The 20,954-nt window shown below is 37.4% G+C and overlaps 1 pseudogene; it reads right to left on the bottom strand.

Annotated features, from left to right (window-relative positions):
- Window positions 1-3,500: 3,500 nt before the first annotated feature.
- On the bottom strand, window positions 3,501-6,373 carry LOC147502008 ((R)-mandelonitrile lyase-like; annotated as a pseudogene).
- Window positions 6,374-20,954: the final 14,581 nt, after the last annotated feature.

Genomic DNA, 20,954 nt, shown 5'->3' with positions numbered 1-20,954 from the left:
TTAGCCATCTTATTTTTCCCACACCTCCAGGTCGAAGAAGTTGATGAACAACTTGAGTCTTTGATAGAGCAAACGATTGACCATTTGAGCAATCAAAGGACAATGACAACGAGATCAAGAAAGAGAATTATCCTACAATGCCACATATATAGTTGACAGCAAATTTATTTAAGCTAGGCCTTTGACAGTTGACACCAACATTCAACAGATTGCTACATGAATGAAAGTTTTACTTGGATCTGTAGTTGTGTACATCAAATACTAATACTAGTTTATCAACTTTAGTTGTACCATACATTTGTCTTCATTCATGTTTGATTAATCTTGGTGATGGGCACTCATCAAATTGGATTGGGCAACCCCTAAAAAACAAAAGAAATTTTACAAATTTGTCATATTACAAGTTTGCCATCAAAGCCCAAGCCCAGCAACCAATTCAATCGGTATCGCCAAAACGAACTCTCCGGGTCGTTTCTGTTTACACTCAAACGACGTGGTCACGTAGTTTGAGTGTACACTCAAACGACTTGGCCAAGTCGTTTGAGTATATACACAAACGATATGGCCACGTCGTTTGAGTGCACACTCAAACTACGCGACCACATCGTTTGAGTGTAAACTCAAACTACGTGACCACATTGTTTGAGTGTACACTCAAACTACAAGGTCACGTCGTTTGAGTGTTAGTTTGAGTTTGAGTTACACTCAAACTACATGGCCAAGTCGTTTGTGTGTATACTCAAACGATATGGACAAGTCGTTTGAGTGTTATTCACACCAACACTCAAACTACGTGACCATATCGTTTGAGTGTACACTCAAACGACATGTCCATGTAGTTTGAGTATACACTCAAACGATATGGCCATGTAGTTTGAGTGTTAGTGTGAGTAACACTCAAACGACTTGTCCATGTAGTTTGAGCACGTATACATATCGTTTGAGTGTATACTCAAACTACATGACCAAGTCGTTTAAGTATACACTCATACGATATGGCCATATAGTTTGAGTTTTAGTGTGAGTAACACTCAAACGACTTGTCCATGTAGTTTGAGTACGTATACACTCAAACGATTTGGTCATGTAGTTTGAGTGTACACTCAAACGACGTAGACATGTAGTTTGAATATACACTCAAACGACTTGGTCACGTAATTTGAGTGTACACGTACTCAAACGATATGGCCGCGTAGTTTGAGTGTTAGTGTGAGTAACACTCAAACAACTTGTCCATATATACTCAAACGACTTGGTCATGTAGTTTGAGTATACACTTAAACGACTTGGTCACGTAGTTTGAGTGTACATTCAAATGACATGGACATGCACTCAAATGATTCCAAACGCACTCAAACGCATCCAAACGCACTCAAACGATTTCAATTGAATTATAAAAATTGAAATCCGATTTAAAAAATTGGGTTAGAAACAACACAATTACACCAATAAAACTACATGCACTTTGCACTCTTTATCTGTTATGACATAATATCTTTATAACCAAGTTAAAACATGTAATCAAACATGCTAAAATCTAAAATAATAATTTGTTTTATATCTAAACTTGTTATTATTATTATTTTTTCAATAGTGAATCATAAATTAGTTTGGGGTTTGGAATTCAGGGTTCAGGGTTTAGAAATTTCGTACCAACATATTTCACTTAATTATTTGAAATAATAATTTGTTTTATATCTAAACTTGTTATTTTTTATTTTATTTTTAAAATTGTGAATTATAAACTAGGTTGGGGTTTAGGATTTAGGGTTTAAGGTTTAGGGTTTAGAGTTGTTTACAAATTTCATACTAACATATTTTACTTAATTATTCAAAATAATAATTTGTTTTTTTTATAAACTTATTATTTATTATTTTCTTTTTCAAATTTTGAATCATAAACTAATTTGGGGGTTTGGGTTTTGGGTTTAGGGTTTAGGGTTTACAAATTTCGTACCGACATAAAAAAAAATTTAATTTCAAACATATTTCACTCAATTATCCAAATCTAAAATAATAATTTGTTTTATATCTAAACTTGTTATTTTCCATTTTTTTTTATTCAATTGTAAATAATAAACTAGTTTGGGGGTTTAGAGTTTAGGGTTTACAAATATATTTCACTCAATTATTCGAAATATATCAAAATTTCAAATATATATAGAATACTCATTCACTCAGTTTAGAGTTTAGGGTTTACATAGAATACTCAAATTTCTCTACATATTCAAGTTTCTCTACATATTAGAATACTTAAGTTTCTCTAAATGGAATACGAAGATGAAGAAGAAGCATTTGAGGTTATGTTTGAGGTACAGCAACAAATTAGAGAAGAACAACAAATTAGAGAAGGAGAAAATAGAAGATATGTTGAAAGTGAAGAAGTGGAACAAAATGTTGAAGGTCAAGGTGAAGAATTTGAAGATGCGACAAGTCGAGCAAATAAGATGCCGAGAAATTGTCGATGACAAAGTGCAAACCTAAATAATGAGGTAACACTTGATTAAAATGAATACAAAACACTTGATTGATTGAATGAATGAATGGATGCAAAACACTTGAATGAATGCAAAACCCGAGCCCAAACGACATGGCTGGGTCATTTCACCATAACAGGTTATTTGCAACGGCAAAAAAGCGTTGCTAATAATTTTCGCAACGCTTTTTAAGCGTTGCAAATATGGCGTGGGTAAAGTGTTGGAAAATTTTGCAATGGTTAATAAGCGTTGCAAATAGAAATTTCCAACGCTTTTTAAGCGTTGCAATAATGATTTGCAACACTTTTTATAACTATTTTGTATACAAATTTAAAATATTTGCAACGTTTTTTTTATTTCACAAATGCTTTTTAAGCGTTGGTAATTTGTAACGGTTTTTAACCGTTGCAAAGTTGTTAGTTAATTTAAAAAAATTAATTTAAAAATCATTTGTAACGGTTATGGACCGTTGCTGATGGGTTGCTGATAAAAAAAAAATGTAATTTCACATATTTTGTAGCAACTAGCTAAACCTACAAAAAGATGCCCCCTTTTCCGGTACACAATACATTTTCATACTATTTTACAAAGAAATCATAATATACATGGGAAAAAAAACCGATAAAGTACAAAACTAATCCAACCATATACATTCACAAACATTCACAACTTTGAGCGATTTTCTAAACCTCACAAACTTATTGTTGGACTATCACCATAAAAAAAGTTTTCATACTATGATCCTAAACAAGAGATAACAGCTTGCATTGTTGAAAACCGTACGCCCATTTATTTCCACAAATGCTCCAAAAGAGATCCGGCCTAGCATTAAGATAAAATAGTCGACCAAGAAAAGATCATGAAGTAGACAATAAGGGGATCACTTGCACAGAATGCAAAGCAGTTTTAGAACAATGGCATGGTCCACATTTTTATCTCTCGACACTCCGAGGTCATTTCTCATCCCGACAAAAAATGCCCATGAAGGATCTACGACAAAAACAAAAACGGGAAGGAATATTATCAAACCTTAGTCTCACAAGCAGTGACATCGTAGCGGAAGAGCCCTCTCTGCACACGATCTTCCCACTGCAATCAAGTACTACATGTTAGCTGGATTATAGTTAAAAGTTTATCTTGAATATTAATAGTGCAAATTTTATCAAGCCCCTTTACCTCTCCGAGAAGAAGTGAATCCGGAAAGGCAACGGAGACTCTTGCACCGGTGTTACTACTTGCACCGCTAGTCCTATCGCTTCTGCTAGAACTCCGATTACTGAAAGCACTAGTAGATCCCCGTGGTGGCAGTTCAAGACGGCATACTGAAGGCAGGAGTTGTCTTGAACCAACCATGGAACAATACATTCAGCGCGGATACATATGGTTACATGGCATCCGGGCGTGCTTCGGTTCAAAGCTCAAATTTTTCTTTACAAGCAGGCAAGTGTGAATCTGTTTCGAGATGCCTCTGCGAGATCCTTACCGTGGGCATTGCTTCAATTGACGATTGAGCTGATATGAATCCCGAAGTTTCATCATCTAACTCGGAAGAAACGACTTGTAGAACCTTAAGGACTGCGAGGCAACGCTTCTTTATATGCTCAAAGTGACGTCTTTGGAGGGATATAAGCACCGCAAGGAAGAAATAAATGCATCAAGAAACTATCTCGAGCTCTCTTGACATTATACTTGTACCTAGCTTAATAAGTAATTTCATCTCTCGAGTCTTACATGCATAAAATGTGTGAACTTTATAGGGTAGATTCGGTTGGTAAACAAGATGAGTAAAACTTTTCAACATTCAACGGCTTTTACCTTTTGATAGAGCAAACAAACAGAGGAGTAAAAGAAGCGGGGTTCCTTGCACATCCCTTTATGAGTATATATAATAATTGATTCAATAAAAAAACACAATGAAACATGTTGAAAACAAAGATTACCAACCTCGAACAATTAATAAAGATTGACCTCGCAGATAACGGTGAGCATATCTCTTGGACTACAAGTAGATATAAGGCGGTCAAGTATACATTCACCAATCTGAAATAACTCTTTGGACATGCTTTCGAAACCCGAAAACTAATTTGGGCAAGACAAACGACAAGGTGCATCAACAACCACCTGCAGAAAAAACACATATTCATTAAACAAACAATTTCATATAGTTAATAAAACAAAGTGGTCAAAACTAAACTGGTTTAAGGAAGGAGAGGAAATAAAAGCAAGTAGGTGATTGAGTGTTTTCAAGGTGCATTTTCTTTTGAAACTTGATTGGCAAGTTGTTGTTGTTCTTCTTCTACTACTGATTCTTGAAGAATAGTGTTGTTGTCGTGAGCGTAGTCAATAACTCGACAAGCTCGTAAACCGACGTTCGAAGTGTTTCAATTCGATCGACCGTGATAAAGAGTTGAGTATTCCTTCAAGATTCACCATTAATAATTCCATTTCTTTCTTCGTGGAGGCTTTTTTATTTATTTTTACTTAAGAAAGATGCGATATTTTTTGTCTTGCCGATATATAAAAATAGTGTTGTCTTTGAGCATCAATTTCCTCTACACAATCTGAGACATCTGGTTGAGCCACATCAATATGTTGACTGTGAGCTAAAATATATTCACATTCAGAATTTCATGCCTACCTTGAAGGCCAAGCTCTATCAATTTCAGGTATCCTCCGGCTGTAACAGTTCCCCAACAATGCAATGCGCTCGCTCAAATCTCTCTCAATCATAAGAACTCGACGTCCATCCTGATATCAATTGCAAATAACATTGCAGCTTGAATTCTTCAAATACATAAATATTAGTTTTAACTAAGAAGCAATTTCATCATGACAATTAATAACTCAATGAAACACTGTTTTAAGCGGACACCCAACCAACTCACAATTTTAAAATACAGTGAGAGTATTGAAACTAACTCTTAAGCTTATTCTAAAAGCACCAATGGGTGATGTTTCTTAATCTTTTTCAAGCAAAGGGCCATTCTAAACATGTATTACAATATGAATTCCAACCAAAACAAACACACATACAAAATAATAGAATGTAATACAAGAAGTTTGTTGAATGGAAAGAATAGGAGTACCGAGTAATCGGAAGAAAGGGTATTGAGCGAGAATATTTCAACACCGCATGAAGAGCCACCATGATATTTGAAGGTCTAGCATGATTAAGTAAATCAGCAAAGACTATGTCTTCTCCCAAACCATCAAAAGTAGACCCACCAATCTTAGTCCCAACAACATGATGAAGATTAAAACCATTATAAGGTGTAACATTAGCTTCAAGAAGTCCATCATGAGCGGATTGCCGGTTTTCAACTGAGGTCTAAGAACAACAGCTTTTTCAATCCAATCATAAGACCTGTTCACTAAATCAAGATTCAATTTAAACCCAGGTTGTTTAAAGAAGTCATCATCAGCTCTACTATAAAAACCAGCATTAATAGCACAACTTCCACCAAGAACTCTTCCTCTACCATTCGCAACACCATCTTCTGATGAAAAGATTCTGCTGGCAAGTCGTTTGCGTCGTTCTGAGTTAATGTTGTTAGAAATCCTTCTTGTGTCCATAAGTTTGGATATTCATGTGTATGTCCACCTCTTTCTAGGACTAAAACCCCAATCAACTTTCAATTAACAATTCCAAACTTACAAATATAAATTTACCTCAACTACAAGCAAAAAGATGGTGGTGGTGATTGTTCGAGAGAGCTAAACTAAAAGCCGATTCCTCTTTCGGTCCTTGGGTTCTCTTTTCGAAAGGAAAGTGTAAAACAAGTTTTTCTTCAGAAATGAGGATAAACAAACAAACTTCGCCAAGTCAAAAACCGTTTCTTTATTTAAAATTGCTTATCGAACACCGAAGTTCGCTTCGGAACTTAAACCAAACTCATTCTTTATAGAAGGACCATCAAAACAAAAGAATACCCTTCTTCTTCTTCGTCATCATCTTCAACAACAAAGTCTTTCTCGGGCCAAAAACTGGTTTTCAAAGCTTTAGTTTCAACACAATCCTTTTGTTGGGAATTAGAAAAGGAAGAAAAAAGGTAGGAAGTGATTGTTCGGAGAAGAGGAGGAGGGGTTGAAGGAGAGAAAGAGGAATGATAAGAAAACCCTAACCTAGCGGGCCGTGAGAGAAAGAGAGGTTTGCTATTCTCACATACCGAGCGCGATTTCTTTTTTGTTTCTTTCTTTTCGAAATTTCGATGTTGTTTTGGTTTTTTGGATTTGTAACGCTTCTCAAACGATTTTCAAGCGTTAGCAATTAATTCCAGAAATTCACCAAAATAAACTAACGCTTTACAACATTGCTAACGATAAATAAGCGTTGCAAAGCAAAAAAGGTGTGTGTTGCAAATATCCTATTATGGTGTAGATAACACTATAGAACTACATGGCGATGTAGTTTGAGAACACTATAGAACGACATGTCTGGGTCATTTGGTTACACTATAGGACTACATGGATGGGTCGTTTGGTAACACTATAGAACGACATGTCCGAGTCGTTTGGGGACACTATAGAACTACATGGCCGGGTCGTTTGGACCCTCTATGAAACTACATGGCTTGGTCGTTTGGACTAAATTTAATTAAAAGTTTTTTTTTGTGACTTTGAAACTAAATGCAAATTGTTTGAGACTATTGTTTTATTCTTCTATATGTATAATTCTTTGCCGCTATCCGGGAACCAATCCTCTGCAAACTCGAATGATGTGGATTGTCAACCGATTTTAAGTGATACAACATAAATTTTTACTACGGAAGAGGTATGATTGAGTAGGCATTGATTTCATTTTTTTTTAAAAATTTTCTAAATGTAATTTTATTAGTGTATTAATAATAATTGTTGTTTTTTATGTGTTTAGGTCTTTCATACACGTAGCGAGGCAATCGGTTGGGCAACCGCTAGAGGAAGACAAGTTAATGTTGTTGTGGTCATTGAAAAGTCGGAGTGTGCCAAAGAAAACCGAGTAGTAAGATTGAATTTGGCTTGCGAGTGCTCGGGTGTATATCGGTTACACAAGAAGGAAGGCGAATAGAGGGCTAATAAGAGAAGGTCGGGAACCAAGAAATCGGGATGTCCATTTAAGTTAAAAGGTGTTTTCCAACGTGGCACTGTCGATAGTTGGAAAATTGTCGTTCTTAATGGTGTTCACAATCATCCATTGGCGAAGACCCTTGAAGGACATGCATTTGCTACTCGACTAACCGTTCCAGAGTTCGAGTATTTGTCAGAGATGAGTAAGTGTGGAATAAAACCTAAACAAATTTTGGATTCCATCAAGAATAGGTATCACGATAACATCTCTAGTATATCCCAAGTCTACACCAAAGGCGCGGAAGGTGAGGAAATGGATATGAACGGTCTCACACAATTGCAGAGATTGCGTGAGTTGTTAGCAAAAGAACATTATTTTGAGGAGTTGAGATAGGATGGAAATACTGAGGAGATAACGGGATTGTTATGGGCCCATCCAGAAGGTGTTAAGTTGGCTCGGACTTTTCCAACAATTTTTCATGTTAGACGCTACCTACAAAACTAACGGTATCGGTGGCCTTTCGCAGGTTGCTTTGTCAGTGACTTCAACGCGGAAATCTTTCATCGCGGTGTCGTGTCGCCGATCTGAAACAACAGTCAACTATGAGTGGGCCCTGCATCATTTTAGTGGCTTGCTTGGTGACATAAGCCCATCTGTGATCGTGTCTGACAGGGACTTGGCCCTGATGAGTGCCGCTGACAGAGTTTTCCCTAACGCACACAAGCATCTATGTAGATGGCATATCGCTACGTGCGTCCTTTCAAAATGTTACAATATTTTTCCAACTACAGAACTTGTAGAGAAGGCCCAGTTCTTGTGGAACACTGTAGTCAAATCGAAGACAGAGGTTATTTTCCAGCGTAGATGGGATGCTTTGGAAAAATATTACAGGGTTGAGTACTCTAATTTTGTTAGTTATTTGCGAGACACTTAGTTTCCTCACAGGGATCGATTTGTATGTTGTTGGACTGACCAACACATTCACTTTGGGAGTACAACGACCAATAGAGTTGAAGGGTCTCATGCTCAGGTGAAGCGTGTACTAGGAAATGCAAACTGTCATGATTTTTTTGAGTATGTTTAGCTTAATCCACCCGATTCTAGAGATCCGGATGTCCGAGATTAGAGCTACCTTCGAGAGAAGTATGATTGTAACTTCAAAGACCACCACCGATTTCTTTGTTTCGTGAACTCGAGAGGCCTTGTCTCACGCAAAGTGTTTGGACTTGTTATTTGAAGAAATAGATACCCGCGATAAAGCGTGTTAAAGATGGAGAGATAAGGTGTTGGTGTTATTTTGCGACGAGCCATGGACCGCCATGTGCTCATGAATTAATGAGTTTGAAGAGCAAGAGCGGTCCATCCCTTTGACTGCTATCGACCCCTTTTGGAAAACATTGTCTGCTTCTCCCAATGTGTTAGTGGGTGTTGGTCCCGATGTTACACCTTCGATGGACTTGTTCATGAATAGGTTTGCAATAGTTTCTGAAGAAGAGTAGAGGGTTATGATTAGGAAGCTTATGGAGATTGCCGCATCGAAAAGTACATGGCTAGTACACCTCGTGAGGAAGCAAAAACCAAAGGTCGGCCGAAAGATAGCTGCAGCAGAAAGCTTCCAACTGGAGATGATAACTCTTCAAAGCGAGATCCATCTCATTTTGAACATTCTCAACGTGACCATGAAGAGTGGGTCTCATCACAACCAAACACTACGCCCACCCAAAACACCCACACCACACCAAGAAAGAAGTCTTCTCCAAAAATACCAACCCAAAACATCCACACCACACCAAGAAATAAGCCTTCTCCAAAAACACCAAAAACAACCACACCAAGAAATAAGCCTTCTCCAAAACACCAAAACAACCACACCAAGAAATAAGCCTTTCTCAAAAACACACCACCAACGAAATGTGAGAGATGGCTTAGACTTTGGAAAGACGAGGGTCCTAAGGATTACGGGTTGGATATTCTGAAGAAATGCATAAATACATTGTTAAAGTCCATGACCCCTGTTGGCGATGGCAACTAGCGGTTATAGAGCTTTTCTGCATTGCATTAGGAAGAAGTCAAGAAGAATGGCCACGGATGAGAAGGGAGTTCAGACGAAGATTTTATCGACAACCTCCCTTTATTGTACTTTGTACAATCAAAGTGAGGTTTTTATTCGATGAAGGAAATCCTACATGAAGAAGGTTACACACCCTTAAATAAGTGGATGAGCATGCCCTTTGTTTGGATACTTATTTGCTTCAAGATTTAATGTTGTCCTACGCATTTAGGAGCTCACAATACTTCCTTCTCATGCCGCTGAGAACCCAAGCAAATCTTGAGAGAGTGACCCAAGTGTTGGGTAGCGCACATGTTGGTGGAAATCATTTTGTCAATGTTGAACTTGTTGAAGATTGTCCGGTTCCTCCAGTAATGCGCCAATGGCTTAGAGCTCGATATGATATTGCTGAAAGTTGGAATTTGGCCTTGTCAGCAAGGCAATTGCAATTTATGGCATTGAACATTCCCAATTTAATATGGGAAAACGAGCTCGTTGAAGACCCAACAGTACATGTTATCGACTAAGTTGTTTGTATGTTGTCGATATGATATTTTGATGTAATTTGGAACAAGTGTAATTTGATTTGATTTTTATGTTATCAATGTTAGGGCTTTTATTTGATTTGATTTAGAAATCGAGTAATCGACTAAGTTGATTCGGACGATAATCGAGTGATTTGGAAATCGAGCGATCGACTAAGTGATATATTGATGTAATTTGATATTTTGATGTAATTTGGAACAAGTGTAATTTGATTTGATTTTTATGTTATTTGGAAATAATGTTAGGGCTTTTATTTGATTTGATTTGGAAATCGAGTGATCGACTAAGTTGATTCAGATGGCAATCGAGTAATTTGGAAATCGAATGATCGACTAAGTTGATTCGGATGGCAATCGAGTGATCGACTAGTTGATTCGGACTGCAATCGAGTGATTTAAAATAATGTTCGTATGTTGTCAATAATGACCGAAACTACACGGTCAAGTCGTTTGGCTTTAATCCCAAACGACCCAGCCACATCGTTTGGGATTAAAGAAAAACGACATGAACAAGTTGTTTGTATTTTATACCAAACGATGTGACCATGTCGTTCGGTATAAAAGTCAAATGATCTGGCGAAGTCGTTTAGCCTTTAGACCAAACGATGTAGCCATGTCGTTTGGTATAAAGGCCAAACGACTTGACCATGTCGTTTGACTTTAATCCCAAACGATGTGGATGGGCCGTTTGGGATTAAAAGAGAACGATCTGCCGAAGTCATTTGGTATAAAGGGAAAACGATCTGATGAGGTCGTTTGGCCTTTATGCCAAACGATGCGGCTAGGTCGTTTGGAAAAAAAAAATTCAAAATTCATTTTGTTTTTACAACACTTTCATATTCATCAAATTCCACTTAATTCCATTCAAACATCAAATATCAAACACCCATTCATCAAATTCATCCATTCATATTCATCAAATTCCATTCAAACATTAAACATCATTCATCCATTCAAACATCCAACATTCATTCAAACATCATATCCATCCATTCATTCGAAGTTAACAAAATTACAAACCCTAAACTAAAACAAATTACATCCATCAAACAAATTACAAAGTTACAAACCCTAAACAGAAACAAATCATGAACTATAGCGCCCACCAATGTACTTGCACCTAGTCAAGTTGTACGTCTGTTCGAAGGAGGACCTTGCTTCCTCTAGCATATCATTCACAGCTAATTGCAGACCTCTCTCTAGCAAACGACTGGTTTCATTGATGATGTCGTTCTGTCAAAAAATGGAAAATCAAGATAAGTTACCAATCGAATGCAAAAAATCACAGTTAGAGAAACTTAATTAAAAATCACAATACTTACAATCGGTGAACAATTAGGCAGTGTCTCCAGGGAGGGATGAATAGGAAGAAGCTCAGGGTTCACCAAAACTACATGAGAATTCCTCGCATACCAAGTCATGTAGTTTTGATGACACTCCCATGGATAAGACGAGATAGGTCCTCGGTTGCAGGGTTGGATCACGTGATTTTGCCACGACTCCCAATAAAGTGGCCCAATATTGGTCCAGTTCACCTCATACTTGCGTCCTGCCATAGTTCTTGTTCTTCAATTTGGTATTGGAGGATCTTTAGGTACAAGTTGCACGTGACCCAACTGACGCACCACCCTTGCGACAGCGTAAAGCTCGACAATGTTGAAAAAACATAGCAATCCCTCAAAAAATGCAATGTCATCGATCAGGTTTATATCTCTGACATTTTTGTAGGGATGCCGAACAACCTGAAACAAAATCAAATGTGTCATTAACAACTCCAATGATTAATTACTAAAAAAAAATATAAACAAACTTAAATACTTAAACTTAAACTTAAATACTTACATTGAACTCATTCAAATCATCAATTATCGCTCGATAAAACTGCAATGTATACGTTGTATCGTAATAGTGTGAAGCAACTGGGATGTGTCTATGAGCACGCGGCTGAGACGAAGTATAGTTGAAGTTTGGGACTGTTATGAATACCGGAAAATACTCATAGATCCACGCCTAGATATATACAAATAGTTAACATATTGATAGAGTAATAATTAACATTAAAAAAATAAACTCTAAAATACTCAAGTTTTACCTGTAGAAGAGTCATATAGCCTGTAACTCTTTTCACCTTCGCACATGTGGCAGCCCCGAGACCTCTATACAAAAACGCCAAAATTGCTGCACCCCATGCATACTCTTCTATCTAACTGAATTTCAACAACGGCCTCAGATAACATATAGGCACTCTAGTCCCAGACTTGTCAGTAAAAACGGCACATCCAAAATAGGATAAAAGCTCTAACAGTCCGTTGAACATCCTGGAAACTCGAGGCCTTCTCCACCACCTTCCCAGCAGCGTCACATATAGGGCTATCATGAATGTCACACCCCGAATTTCGACAGAATTCGAAAAAACATTATTTGTTCCCGACTCTTCGATCTCCGAGGTGTGACGCACTCTCAACTCCCAAAAACCCATAAACATTTTAAATATGCGGATAATTTAAAAACCAATAAAAATTCTAAACTTAAACCAAAGTCCTCTTCATTACAAAAATTAACAAATGAAAATGCAAATAACCTTATCTCAACTGAAAATCTACATCACCTCAAAGGAAAACAAAGCCTATCTTGAAATGCGACGCTAACACAAACCACAAGCAGCAACCAATCTTCTTCAACACTAAACCTGTCAATACTTAGTCAATACTTATCAACTATGTTCATTTAATGAACACACCCAATAAGCAAACATGCAAATCGGGTCAGCATTATAAAAATGCTGGTGTGAGTAGCTCTAAAATACAACATATATTTATACATATACATACATAATCCATAAGGCAGTTAGTTCCTCCACTGAGGTGCCTTAACTTCTAACAACTAATACGACATTCTTAACTACAATAAGTAAGGCAGGTAGTTCCTCCACTGAGGCGCCTTAACTTCCCACTAACCACACAACAAACCATACGCATAATAAAAAGGCATGTAGTTCCTCCATCGAGGCGCCTTAGGTTCTAACTAAACAAATAACCAACCAAACATATTATATCCATACCGCATTTCATGCTCAATTACTGAGCTGGTGGGTCTGCGCCCAAGTAATTAGTTTGACCCACACTTCTGCAAAGCCATATACAATCATATATTTAAAGATATATAGTTAACCAACATATTACCATAATTATATTATTTACGGCTTTCTTTGTGTGTCCCTAAAATCACGTCGTATCTATGTCTTACCTAGTTTTCTTGGCTACCACAATCGCTTCCCAACGCCGAACATGTACATCCACATGCCTCCCCTTACATAATGAACCACTCCGGGCGTAACTACCCTGAGCGGGATGCCGCAGACCGGATAACCCTCACACACGAAAGCCATTATGTAAGTCGCCACTATTCGCATAAAATATCGGCCTCTCGTTCTATTTTTTTAACGGAATAATCAAGCCACTATTATTCGGCTACGCCGGAAGGGCCATTCAAATTTTAAGCGAAATGCCGGAAGGGCCAATCACATTACTTACGCCCGAAGGCCATTCAGATTCACCTGAAACGCCGGAAGGGCCAATCACATTCCTTACCCCGAAGGCCATTCAGATTTATCAAATGTCGGAAAGGGCCAATCAAATTACACACGCCAATACGCAGGCAAATCACATGAGTTGTGGTAGCTAGGTTCTAGGATTTTCGTTACGTAGTTTATTCAAGTGTCATCCATTTATGACTCATAATAATTCCACTATATCACGTGCAGGTCAAATACCTTATTGCACTATGCCACAATATTTAGAAATATCTCAATTATATCTCATAACCACTTTCATTCTTTCATGTGCCAATATATTATTGCACTACGCCACAATCCCGTGGGAAATATCCACAAATACTATACTACCTCATAGTAGCATCTCACATATATAATAATAAAGTGCTTATACATTTATTTCTCCAAAACTATTGCATTTCATATATATATCCCAACATATTATATAATGTCCTAATATCAACGTCAAATCTTAATTAGATAATGACAACCAAATTCATACAAGCTTCCACAGCATTTTAGCATTTGATTTGTCCATACAATTTACAGCATAAAATGTAGCACAATTAAACAGTCCACAATCAATGCCCAATATATATATATGTTTTACACACTACTCACATCAAATCTTAATTAGATAATGACCAACAAAATTATACAATGTTCGACAACGTTTTATTACTACATTTGTCCATATTCTTAAACATGTGAAAAACTGGAAAAAGTCAACATTCCACAATCAACGGTCAAAGTCAACACGTCGTGGTCAAAGTCAACACCTCATGGTCAACGGTCAACAGTCAAAGTCAACGGTCAACGATCAAAGTCAACACGTCATTGTCAAAGTCAAACTGTCATCTCTATGTTCAACAGGTTCAGGGTCATAGCCATGGTTCATGGCTAAGGTCAAAGTGCATGGCTCATGGGCTCATGACCAAGATAATGGTTCGGACCCAACTGGCCAAGCCCAAACCTTAAAACCCGGCCCCAAAAGTCTACACTGGCCTAGTGAATCAACCTGACCCACTTTAAAATATATGGACCAAGCCCAAAACAAAACGAAAAAAAAAAACCAAAGAAAGCTAATTGGGTTCGACCCAAGCTAATGTAAAATGAAACTTAAACCGCCTAAAACCTTAATTGGTTTGGCCCACAAACCACTAAAATGAAACTGGACCCATAACAAACTAAACTAATCTTGGGCCCAAAGACTAAACTGAAAATGGCCCAACACTTAATCAAAACTGGCCCAACACACTAATGAAATTGGCCCAAGAAATCTAGTTAGTTTTTGGCCCAACCAACTTAATCTAAACCGGCCCAAAACAAAACCAAAATAGCCGGCCCAAAGAAACAACCTAAGTTACGGCCCAAGCCCAATTATGAGGAACATGTCGTCTTCCTCATCCTTCTTCCTCACAGCACCCTCCACTGCGAACTCCGGCCACCACCAGCCACCATCCTCCTCCTTCTTCCATTCCAGCGGTTTGGCACATATCGAAAAACCCCATCTTCCCATACCAACAAATCCCTATTCCCCTCACCTCCAAAACTCGACCCCCGACCGCCATTGACACTGTTCAAAGCTTCCCACAGCCCCCACTCTCCAACCAACAACCCAGCATTCATCCCTAACTCCTCCGCCATCAACCAACAACTTAGAAAAACCCCACAACAACGAGTTCAATAAAAACAGCACATGCGACGCCATTGATGCCGGATTCCAAGCTTCAACAGCCCCGACAACACAAGCTCAAATCGATAGCCCGACCACTGTATTCCATCCCACAACCACACAACAACCAAATCGACAGCCACCTTCCACTCACCATCAATAGCCACCCCCGATTCTAACCCGACAACCAATCAATACAGTCCAACCCAAACAACGATACTCACACTAACAGTTGATTATATATGTGGATTATTAATTAAAATTAATTAGTAGTCGCTCAGTATAAGTTGGTTTTTCACAGCCCGCAGAATATTTCGACATCGAATAGAATGAACCGGAAGAACGAACAAAACTTATATATTTTAGACAGTAAATCCGTAAATTCTAAACAGACGAAAATCATAGTTTTAGTACAATGAAAGATAAAATCTACTCACCTGTATTAAAACTCAACTCGACGGAACCCTCGTCGTCCGAATCGTCGCGCTCCAACGCTCTAGCCATCCAGCTTCTACCTCTGCCTCCATTTTTATTATTTTTTTATTCTCTCAAAACCCTATTTTCTAGAACAATGTGATTATATACTTGGGTCTGAAACCCAAGCCCAAAACAGACTCGGGCCCAAAAAATCAGGCCCGCGTATCCCAAAATCCCAAATCCAATCCAGCCGATTTTTAAATAAATAATTTAATTAATAAATTAATAACTAAATACGTATTTTAAATACGGGCGTTACAATGAACCTTGTTCGCAAAATGCTTCCGGATGAATTCTAGCCTTACTTTTGAAGTGAACCTGCTAGATTCCATCTCCGCCCTAATCAAATCAATAGGGAGCCCCAGACCAAAATGTTGGAGATTTATCGATTGTTGTAAGTTCAGCTTACTGTCCCCTTGCACCGCTCTTCCTCTAACTGTGACTCCACAAATTTGGACAACATCGTCCAATGTCACAGTCATCTCCCCAACTAGCATATGAAAGGTATTGGTCTCCGGATGCCATCTCTCCACAAATGCAGAGATCAATGGTGGATCCATATGCTCGTGATAACCTTCCACGAGATCAAACAACCCAGTCCTTCTCAACTGCACGGCAAATCTCGGAGACCTTTCACATTCATTTTTGAAATCCCATTGGGATAACTTCGCTAAGTGTGAAACACACTTCAACGCTCCGCGATCCTCCTGAAACAACCGAGAAAGCACATTAGATATATATATGAACAGAAACAAAAGATTTTGTAAAAGAAAATCAAAGTACACAAAAAAAACAAAATGTTACCCTTCTCTCTCAAACATCGTGAGCGACATGCACCGCATAGTCATACAACAACTCTGACTCATACGGGCCTCCCCCATACACACCTCTTTGAAACTCCAAATCATCATTGGATTTTCTTACGAAATCCAATACCGGAGGTGCTTCTTCCACTGGTGGTACGTCTTCTACCACATATTCTTCCACATCATCATCCTGCTCATCCTCCTCTTCATCCCTCTCCTCATCCCTCTCCTCACCCTCCTCCTCACTTTCCTCACTCTCCTCTTCTACTATACTCTTCCTTTTATCCATATTTACATCTAAACTTACATTAGTATCACTATCTATACTATCTACACTATCTTCACTAGACGAATCAACCTCAGGAACCTCTTTTTCCAATTGGTCCCGTCTACGCGCTGATGCCGTTAAGCCGTCTGCCCTTTGTCTTTTTCTTCCAACTGCGTCACCACTAGAGGAACTGCCACCAAACAATTTTTTAACACCCTTGAATGTAGTTTTCGCTACATTCTTCACATTCTTTGATTGAGGGCCCATCGCTACAAAGAAAAATAAAACAAGAATTAGTAAAGCATATTTAAATAAACAATGTACAAAGAAAACCACTAGAAAAAAGAGATCATCCCAGTCGTAAAACTAATATACTTATAAGCTTGCTATGATAACTCCAAGTATATATGAAGAAATAGAATGAGGCGTTACACTATCCAAATTCTATCGAATTTGGGCAGAGTTTCCTTTGTTTAGTCAACATTTCGTATACTTAAACCTGTCATAATCTGGAAATCAATAATGACATCCTTCCAACAACCATATGTACATAACACCCTATGAAATATTCAACCCACAATATAATTTCTAGTTGCATAATAGGTGGACGCAAGTAGAAGGAAAAGATAGACTTCCAAAAGAAAAGTTTTTGTTCTTTCAAAACGCCATGGTTATATGTCTTGTAACTTGTTAACAATATTAACTGTATTAAGAAAGGACAACCACTACAAGTTATAAGAAACTATTAATAGATGTCAAAGAGTAAATATTAGGAATACATTGATCGAACAACTGATTCTTTACTGACATGTGAGATCGAACAACCATATGTACATATAACCTAATTTTTACACGACAGTGAAAATGTATATATATACAAGACTATTTCTGTATGAACCGTCATTTATGTACATCAAGTATTACAACAAAATAACTGGACTCTCTCTACAACAAAATAAACTTGACTTTGTCCCTCGTCAAGCATAGGGGAAACCACCCAAAAAAACCACCTTGATAACATACATTCAGTAAGTTTGATAACCAAAGAAAGAGCTTCTCACCTATAATGCTTTACCGCTTTAGTTTTGTTCCCCTGTATCCAGACCTTATGCAAGTACTCGTAAAAGCTGCATGTGATCAAGGTCATTACTCATTAGTCAAGACTCAAGAACATAAGCAGTATGAAAGGTGAGTAAATGTAATGTACGTGAAACAAAATACTAGAACTTAACAATAAACTTTCAAGAACTTAACAATAAATCAACAAAATATGAGTTGATTTTCAGTCCTCCAAACTTGAAAGAGAGATTTTCTTGATAGCTCGAAACACAAGACTTTTTTGTCATCAAGGACTCAGGGAAGAGTTCCCAATGCTAGTGGAAGGTTGACATATAAACAAACTCATTGTTGTTGAATTGGTCCCATTAGAAAAGCATAGATACGGCTGGTTTTTGTAGGCATGATCTCCTAAGTAGAATCTATGATAAATCAAATTGCATACCTCAACCAAGTTGCATACCTCTAACCCTTTTAGAAGTTGTTAAACATAAAGAGTACTCTAACTATAATTGGTGACCACATCTTGTATGGTTAGAAATTACAAAATATTTACATGCATGTGCCTAGGATCATGAGTCATGAGTTTGTTTACATATAAAATTTCCACAAGTCCTCCTGACAACCCCGGGTGCGAGTTAAAATGTGTGCTCCCAGCAAAGACTTTCTCAATCTCCCTTCTTTTGCAACACCATCACATAATTTCCAAATTGAATAAAGAGTTAAAAACCCAACGTCACATATTGTTTTAGTGTCATCACCAGCTGATTTAAACTATTTAAGCATTACACAACCCAACAAAATTAGTATTTACTCCTTGTTCACTTGGCTTGGTCTTCACATGAAAGAATCAATTTTAGACCTTGGCTATCCTATATATACAATAATTTCAACCGCCATGACTTGACCAAGCCACCACTATGACAATTCTCTTGACATTTATAAAAAGATTCACACAAACGTAATGACCTCCTACCATTGTGTTAATCCCGCCCTCAAGAAAACATAAGAAAAATGACCTCCTTAAGGGTCTAGAAATATTAAGAGTGGTTGCAAATCCACCAATTGACATTTCACAGTTCAAGAAGAAGGAACCAAAAAAGGTTGGCAACCACCACAAGCTATTCTGAAGGTACAGCATCATCTGGAGAAGCAAGGTCGGGTTATCTGATACAAGAATAACATAGATTCAGAGAGTCCAATGGCATCTGCCATTTCAATAGGTGAACTTGTACTGAAAGAGGGACAATTGATGCATGGACCAATGACAAGGAGATGCAAAAGTCTACTGAGGGGTTTACATCCATAGTTCCATTCCACTCTTCTAAGGTCTGTCCAAATGATATCATCCATCCAAAACTGGATTCTAATAAAATTCTACAATGAGAGAGCTCTCCTCAAAATCTTATTCAAACACCACACTCGAAAGCATTAGCTTACAACAAGCAACATCACGAAAGTATTAGTCATATCAACTAGCTTCGTACTCTTATTAACTATACCAATGAATTACAATAATATAATGTAAACAAATATTGAAATCCTCTAAAGTGAGGACCCAATGACAACTTGCATGACTCAAAATATGGTCTTTGTTTCTAGACTAAAAGTAAAGGAGGTCTAATAAACTCCGGCACAAACTTCTTAGTGATAAAAAGTATCTTGATTAATTAGTCTTGAGAAAGGCACTCGGAGAATATTTTTGACACTTATCCGTTGAGATGAACTCCAAATATTGAGGACATTCTCAAGGATGATTGAAAAAAAGGCCATATCGTGGGTGCATTGCGAAAGTTTTTGTATTGGTCTATCAATTATGAAGATAGACGGCCAGAAGAGTTGACCGAGGATGCCCATAGACTTTCCTTTCTCAATCCCAATCTCTCCCCTTTCTTCCATTCCTCCAAGAATGACAAAATAGGAAAAGTAAAGAAGAAAAGTTTGATGGTCTAATAGAGACAAAAACAACAAATGAGATGACCACCCAAAGTTTGATAGTAAAATTACCTCCTTTTACAGAAAAAGGTTCCCTACAATTAACTCAACCCTTTCCATTCCACACACAAGAATCTTAAAGAGTAAAATGCTTTCCACAAATACCCACATTTCCCCAAAAAATCTGATTACCAAACAAGAAAAAGAACAAAAAATAGCAGATTGATATTTCTTAGACGTGTTTGTCTTTTCCTAATGATTTCACATTATTGTGTCAACCTTTGTTGTCCTAGTATCAACTTGAATTCACATAAATAAATCTCATATCTGTAATTGTGTACCTGGACATCTCACAACTTACTAGAAAAGTAAAGAAAAACTAATTGTGAGTTTGGTTGTGACATTGGTGTTTGCATTCATTATGCAGGTTCAGAAGATGAAGAACTAAATCAAATTTCGCGAAGAACTAACCTGTTGCTGGCCCTGTTGATGGGTTTATAAATGAACGAAGGTTTAAAACAAACTTTAGGCTCATAAGAATATAAACAAAACTAACAAGGACATTCAAGTCTTCAAATCAAAACAATAAAACCAATCTGCAAAATTTATATGGGAAGAACAAAAAGGATTTTTTTTTTTACCTTTGAATTTATGGTAACTTAACACAAAAACCCAAGTTGAATACGACCTGAAGACCATTTCACTACCCCAAGAGTACCTATTTTTTTTATAATAATAATAGTAATTAATTTTTTGTTTGATATTCTAGTCTCTAATTCAGTTCTAAAATAAGGGTTTTGAGGGACACATGAATATTAATGAGTGCATACCATTCAATTCGAACAAAGACAGAGTTGAAAAGAGAAGTTCGTCAATTTCTAATTGACCAAGCTCGCACATTTCTACAACATAAAAAAAGTGTTAGACTCAAGTTAATCTCCCCACTACAATTGTTTCCTAATTGAGAACCCTTGTTCAGAAGCTAGATAGTGCATCTCATGTTGAAATTTCTTCCGCAATCTCACGATATAAACCTCATGAACCTTGAAATTAACAATGAAGAGAGGC

Source organism: Coptis chinensis, chromosome 4 (assembly GCF_015680905.1).
Source record: "Coptis chinensis isolate HL-2020 chromosome 4, ASM1568090v1, whole genome shotgun sequence".
NCBI lineage: Eukaryota > Viridiplantae > Streptophyta > Magnoliopsida > Ranunculales > Ranunculaceae > Coptis > Coptis chinensis.
This window is presented reverse-complemented; position numbering and strand designations above follow the sequence as displayed.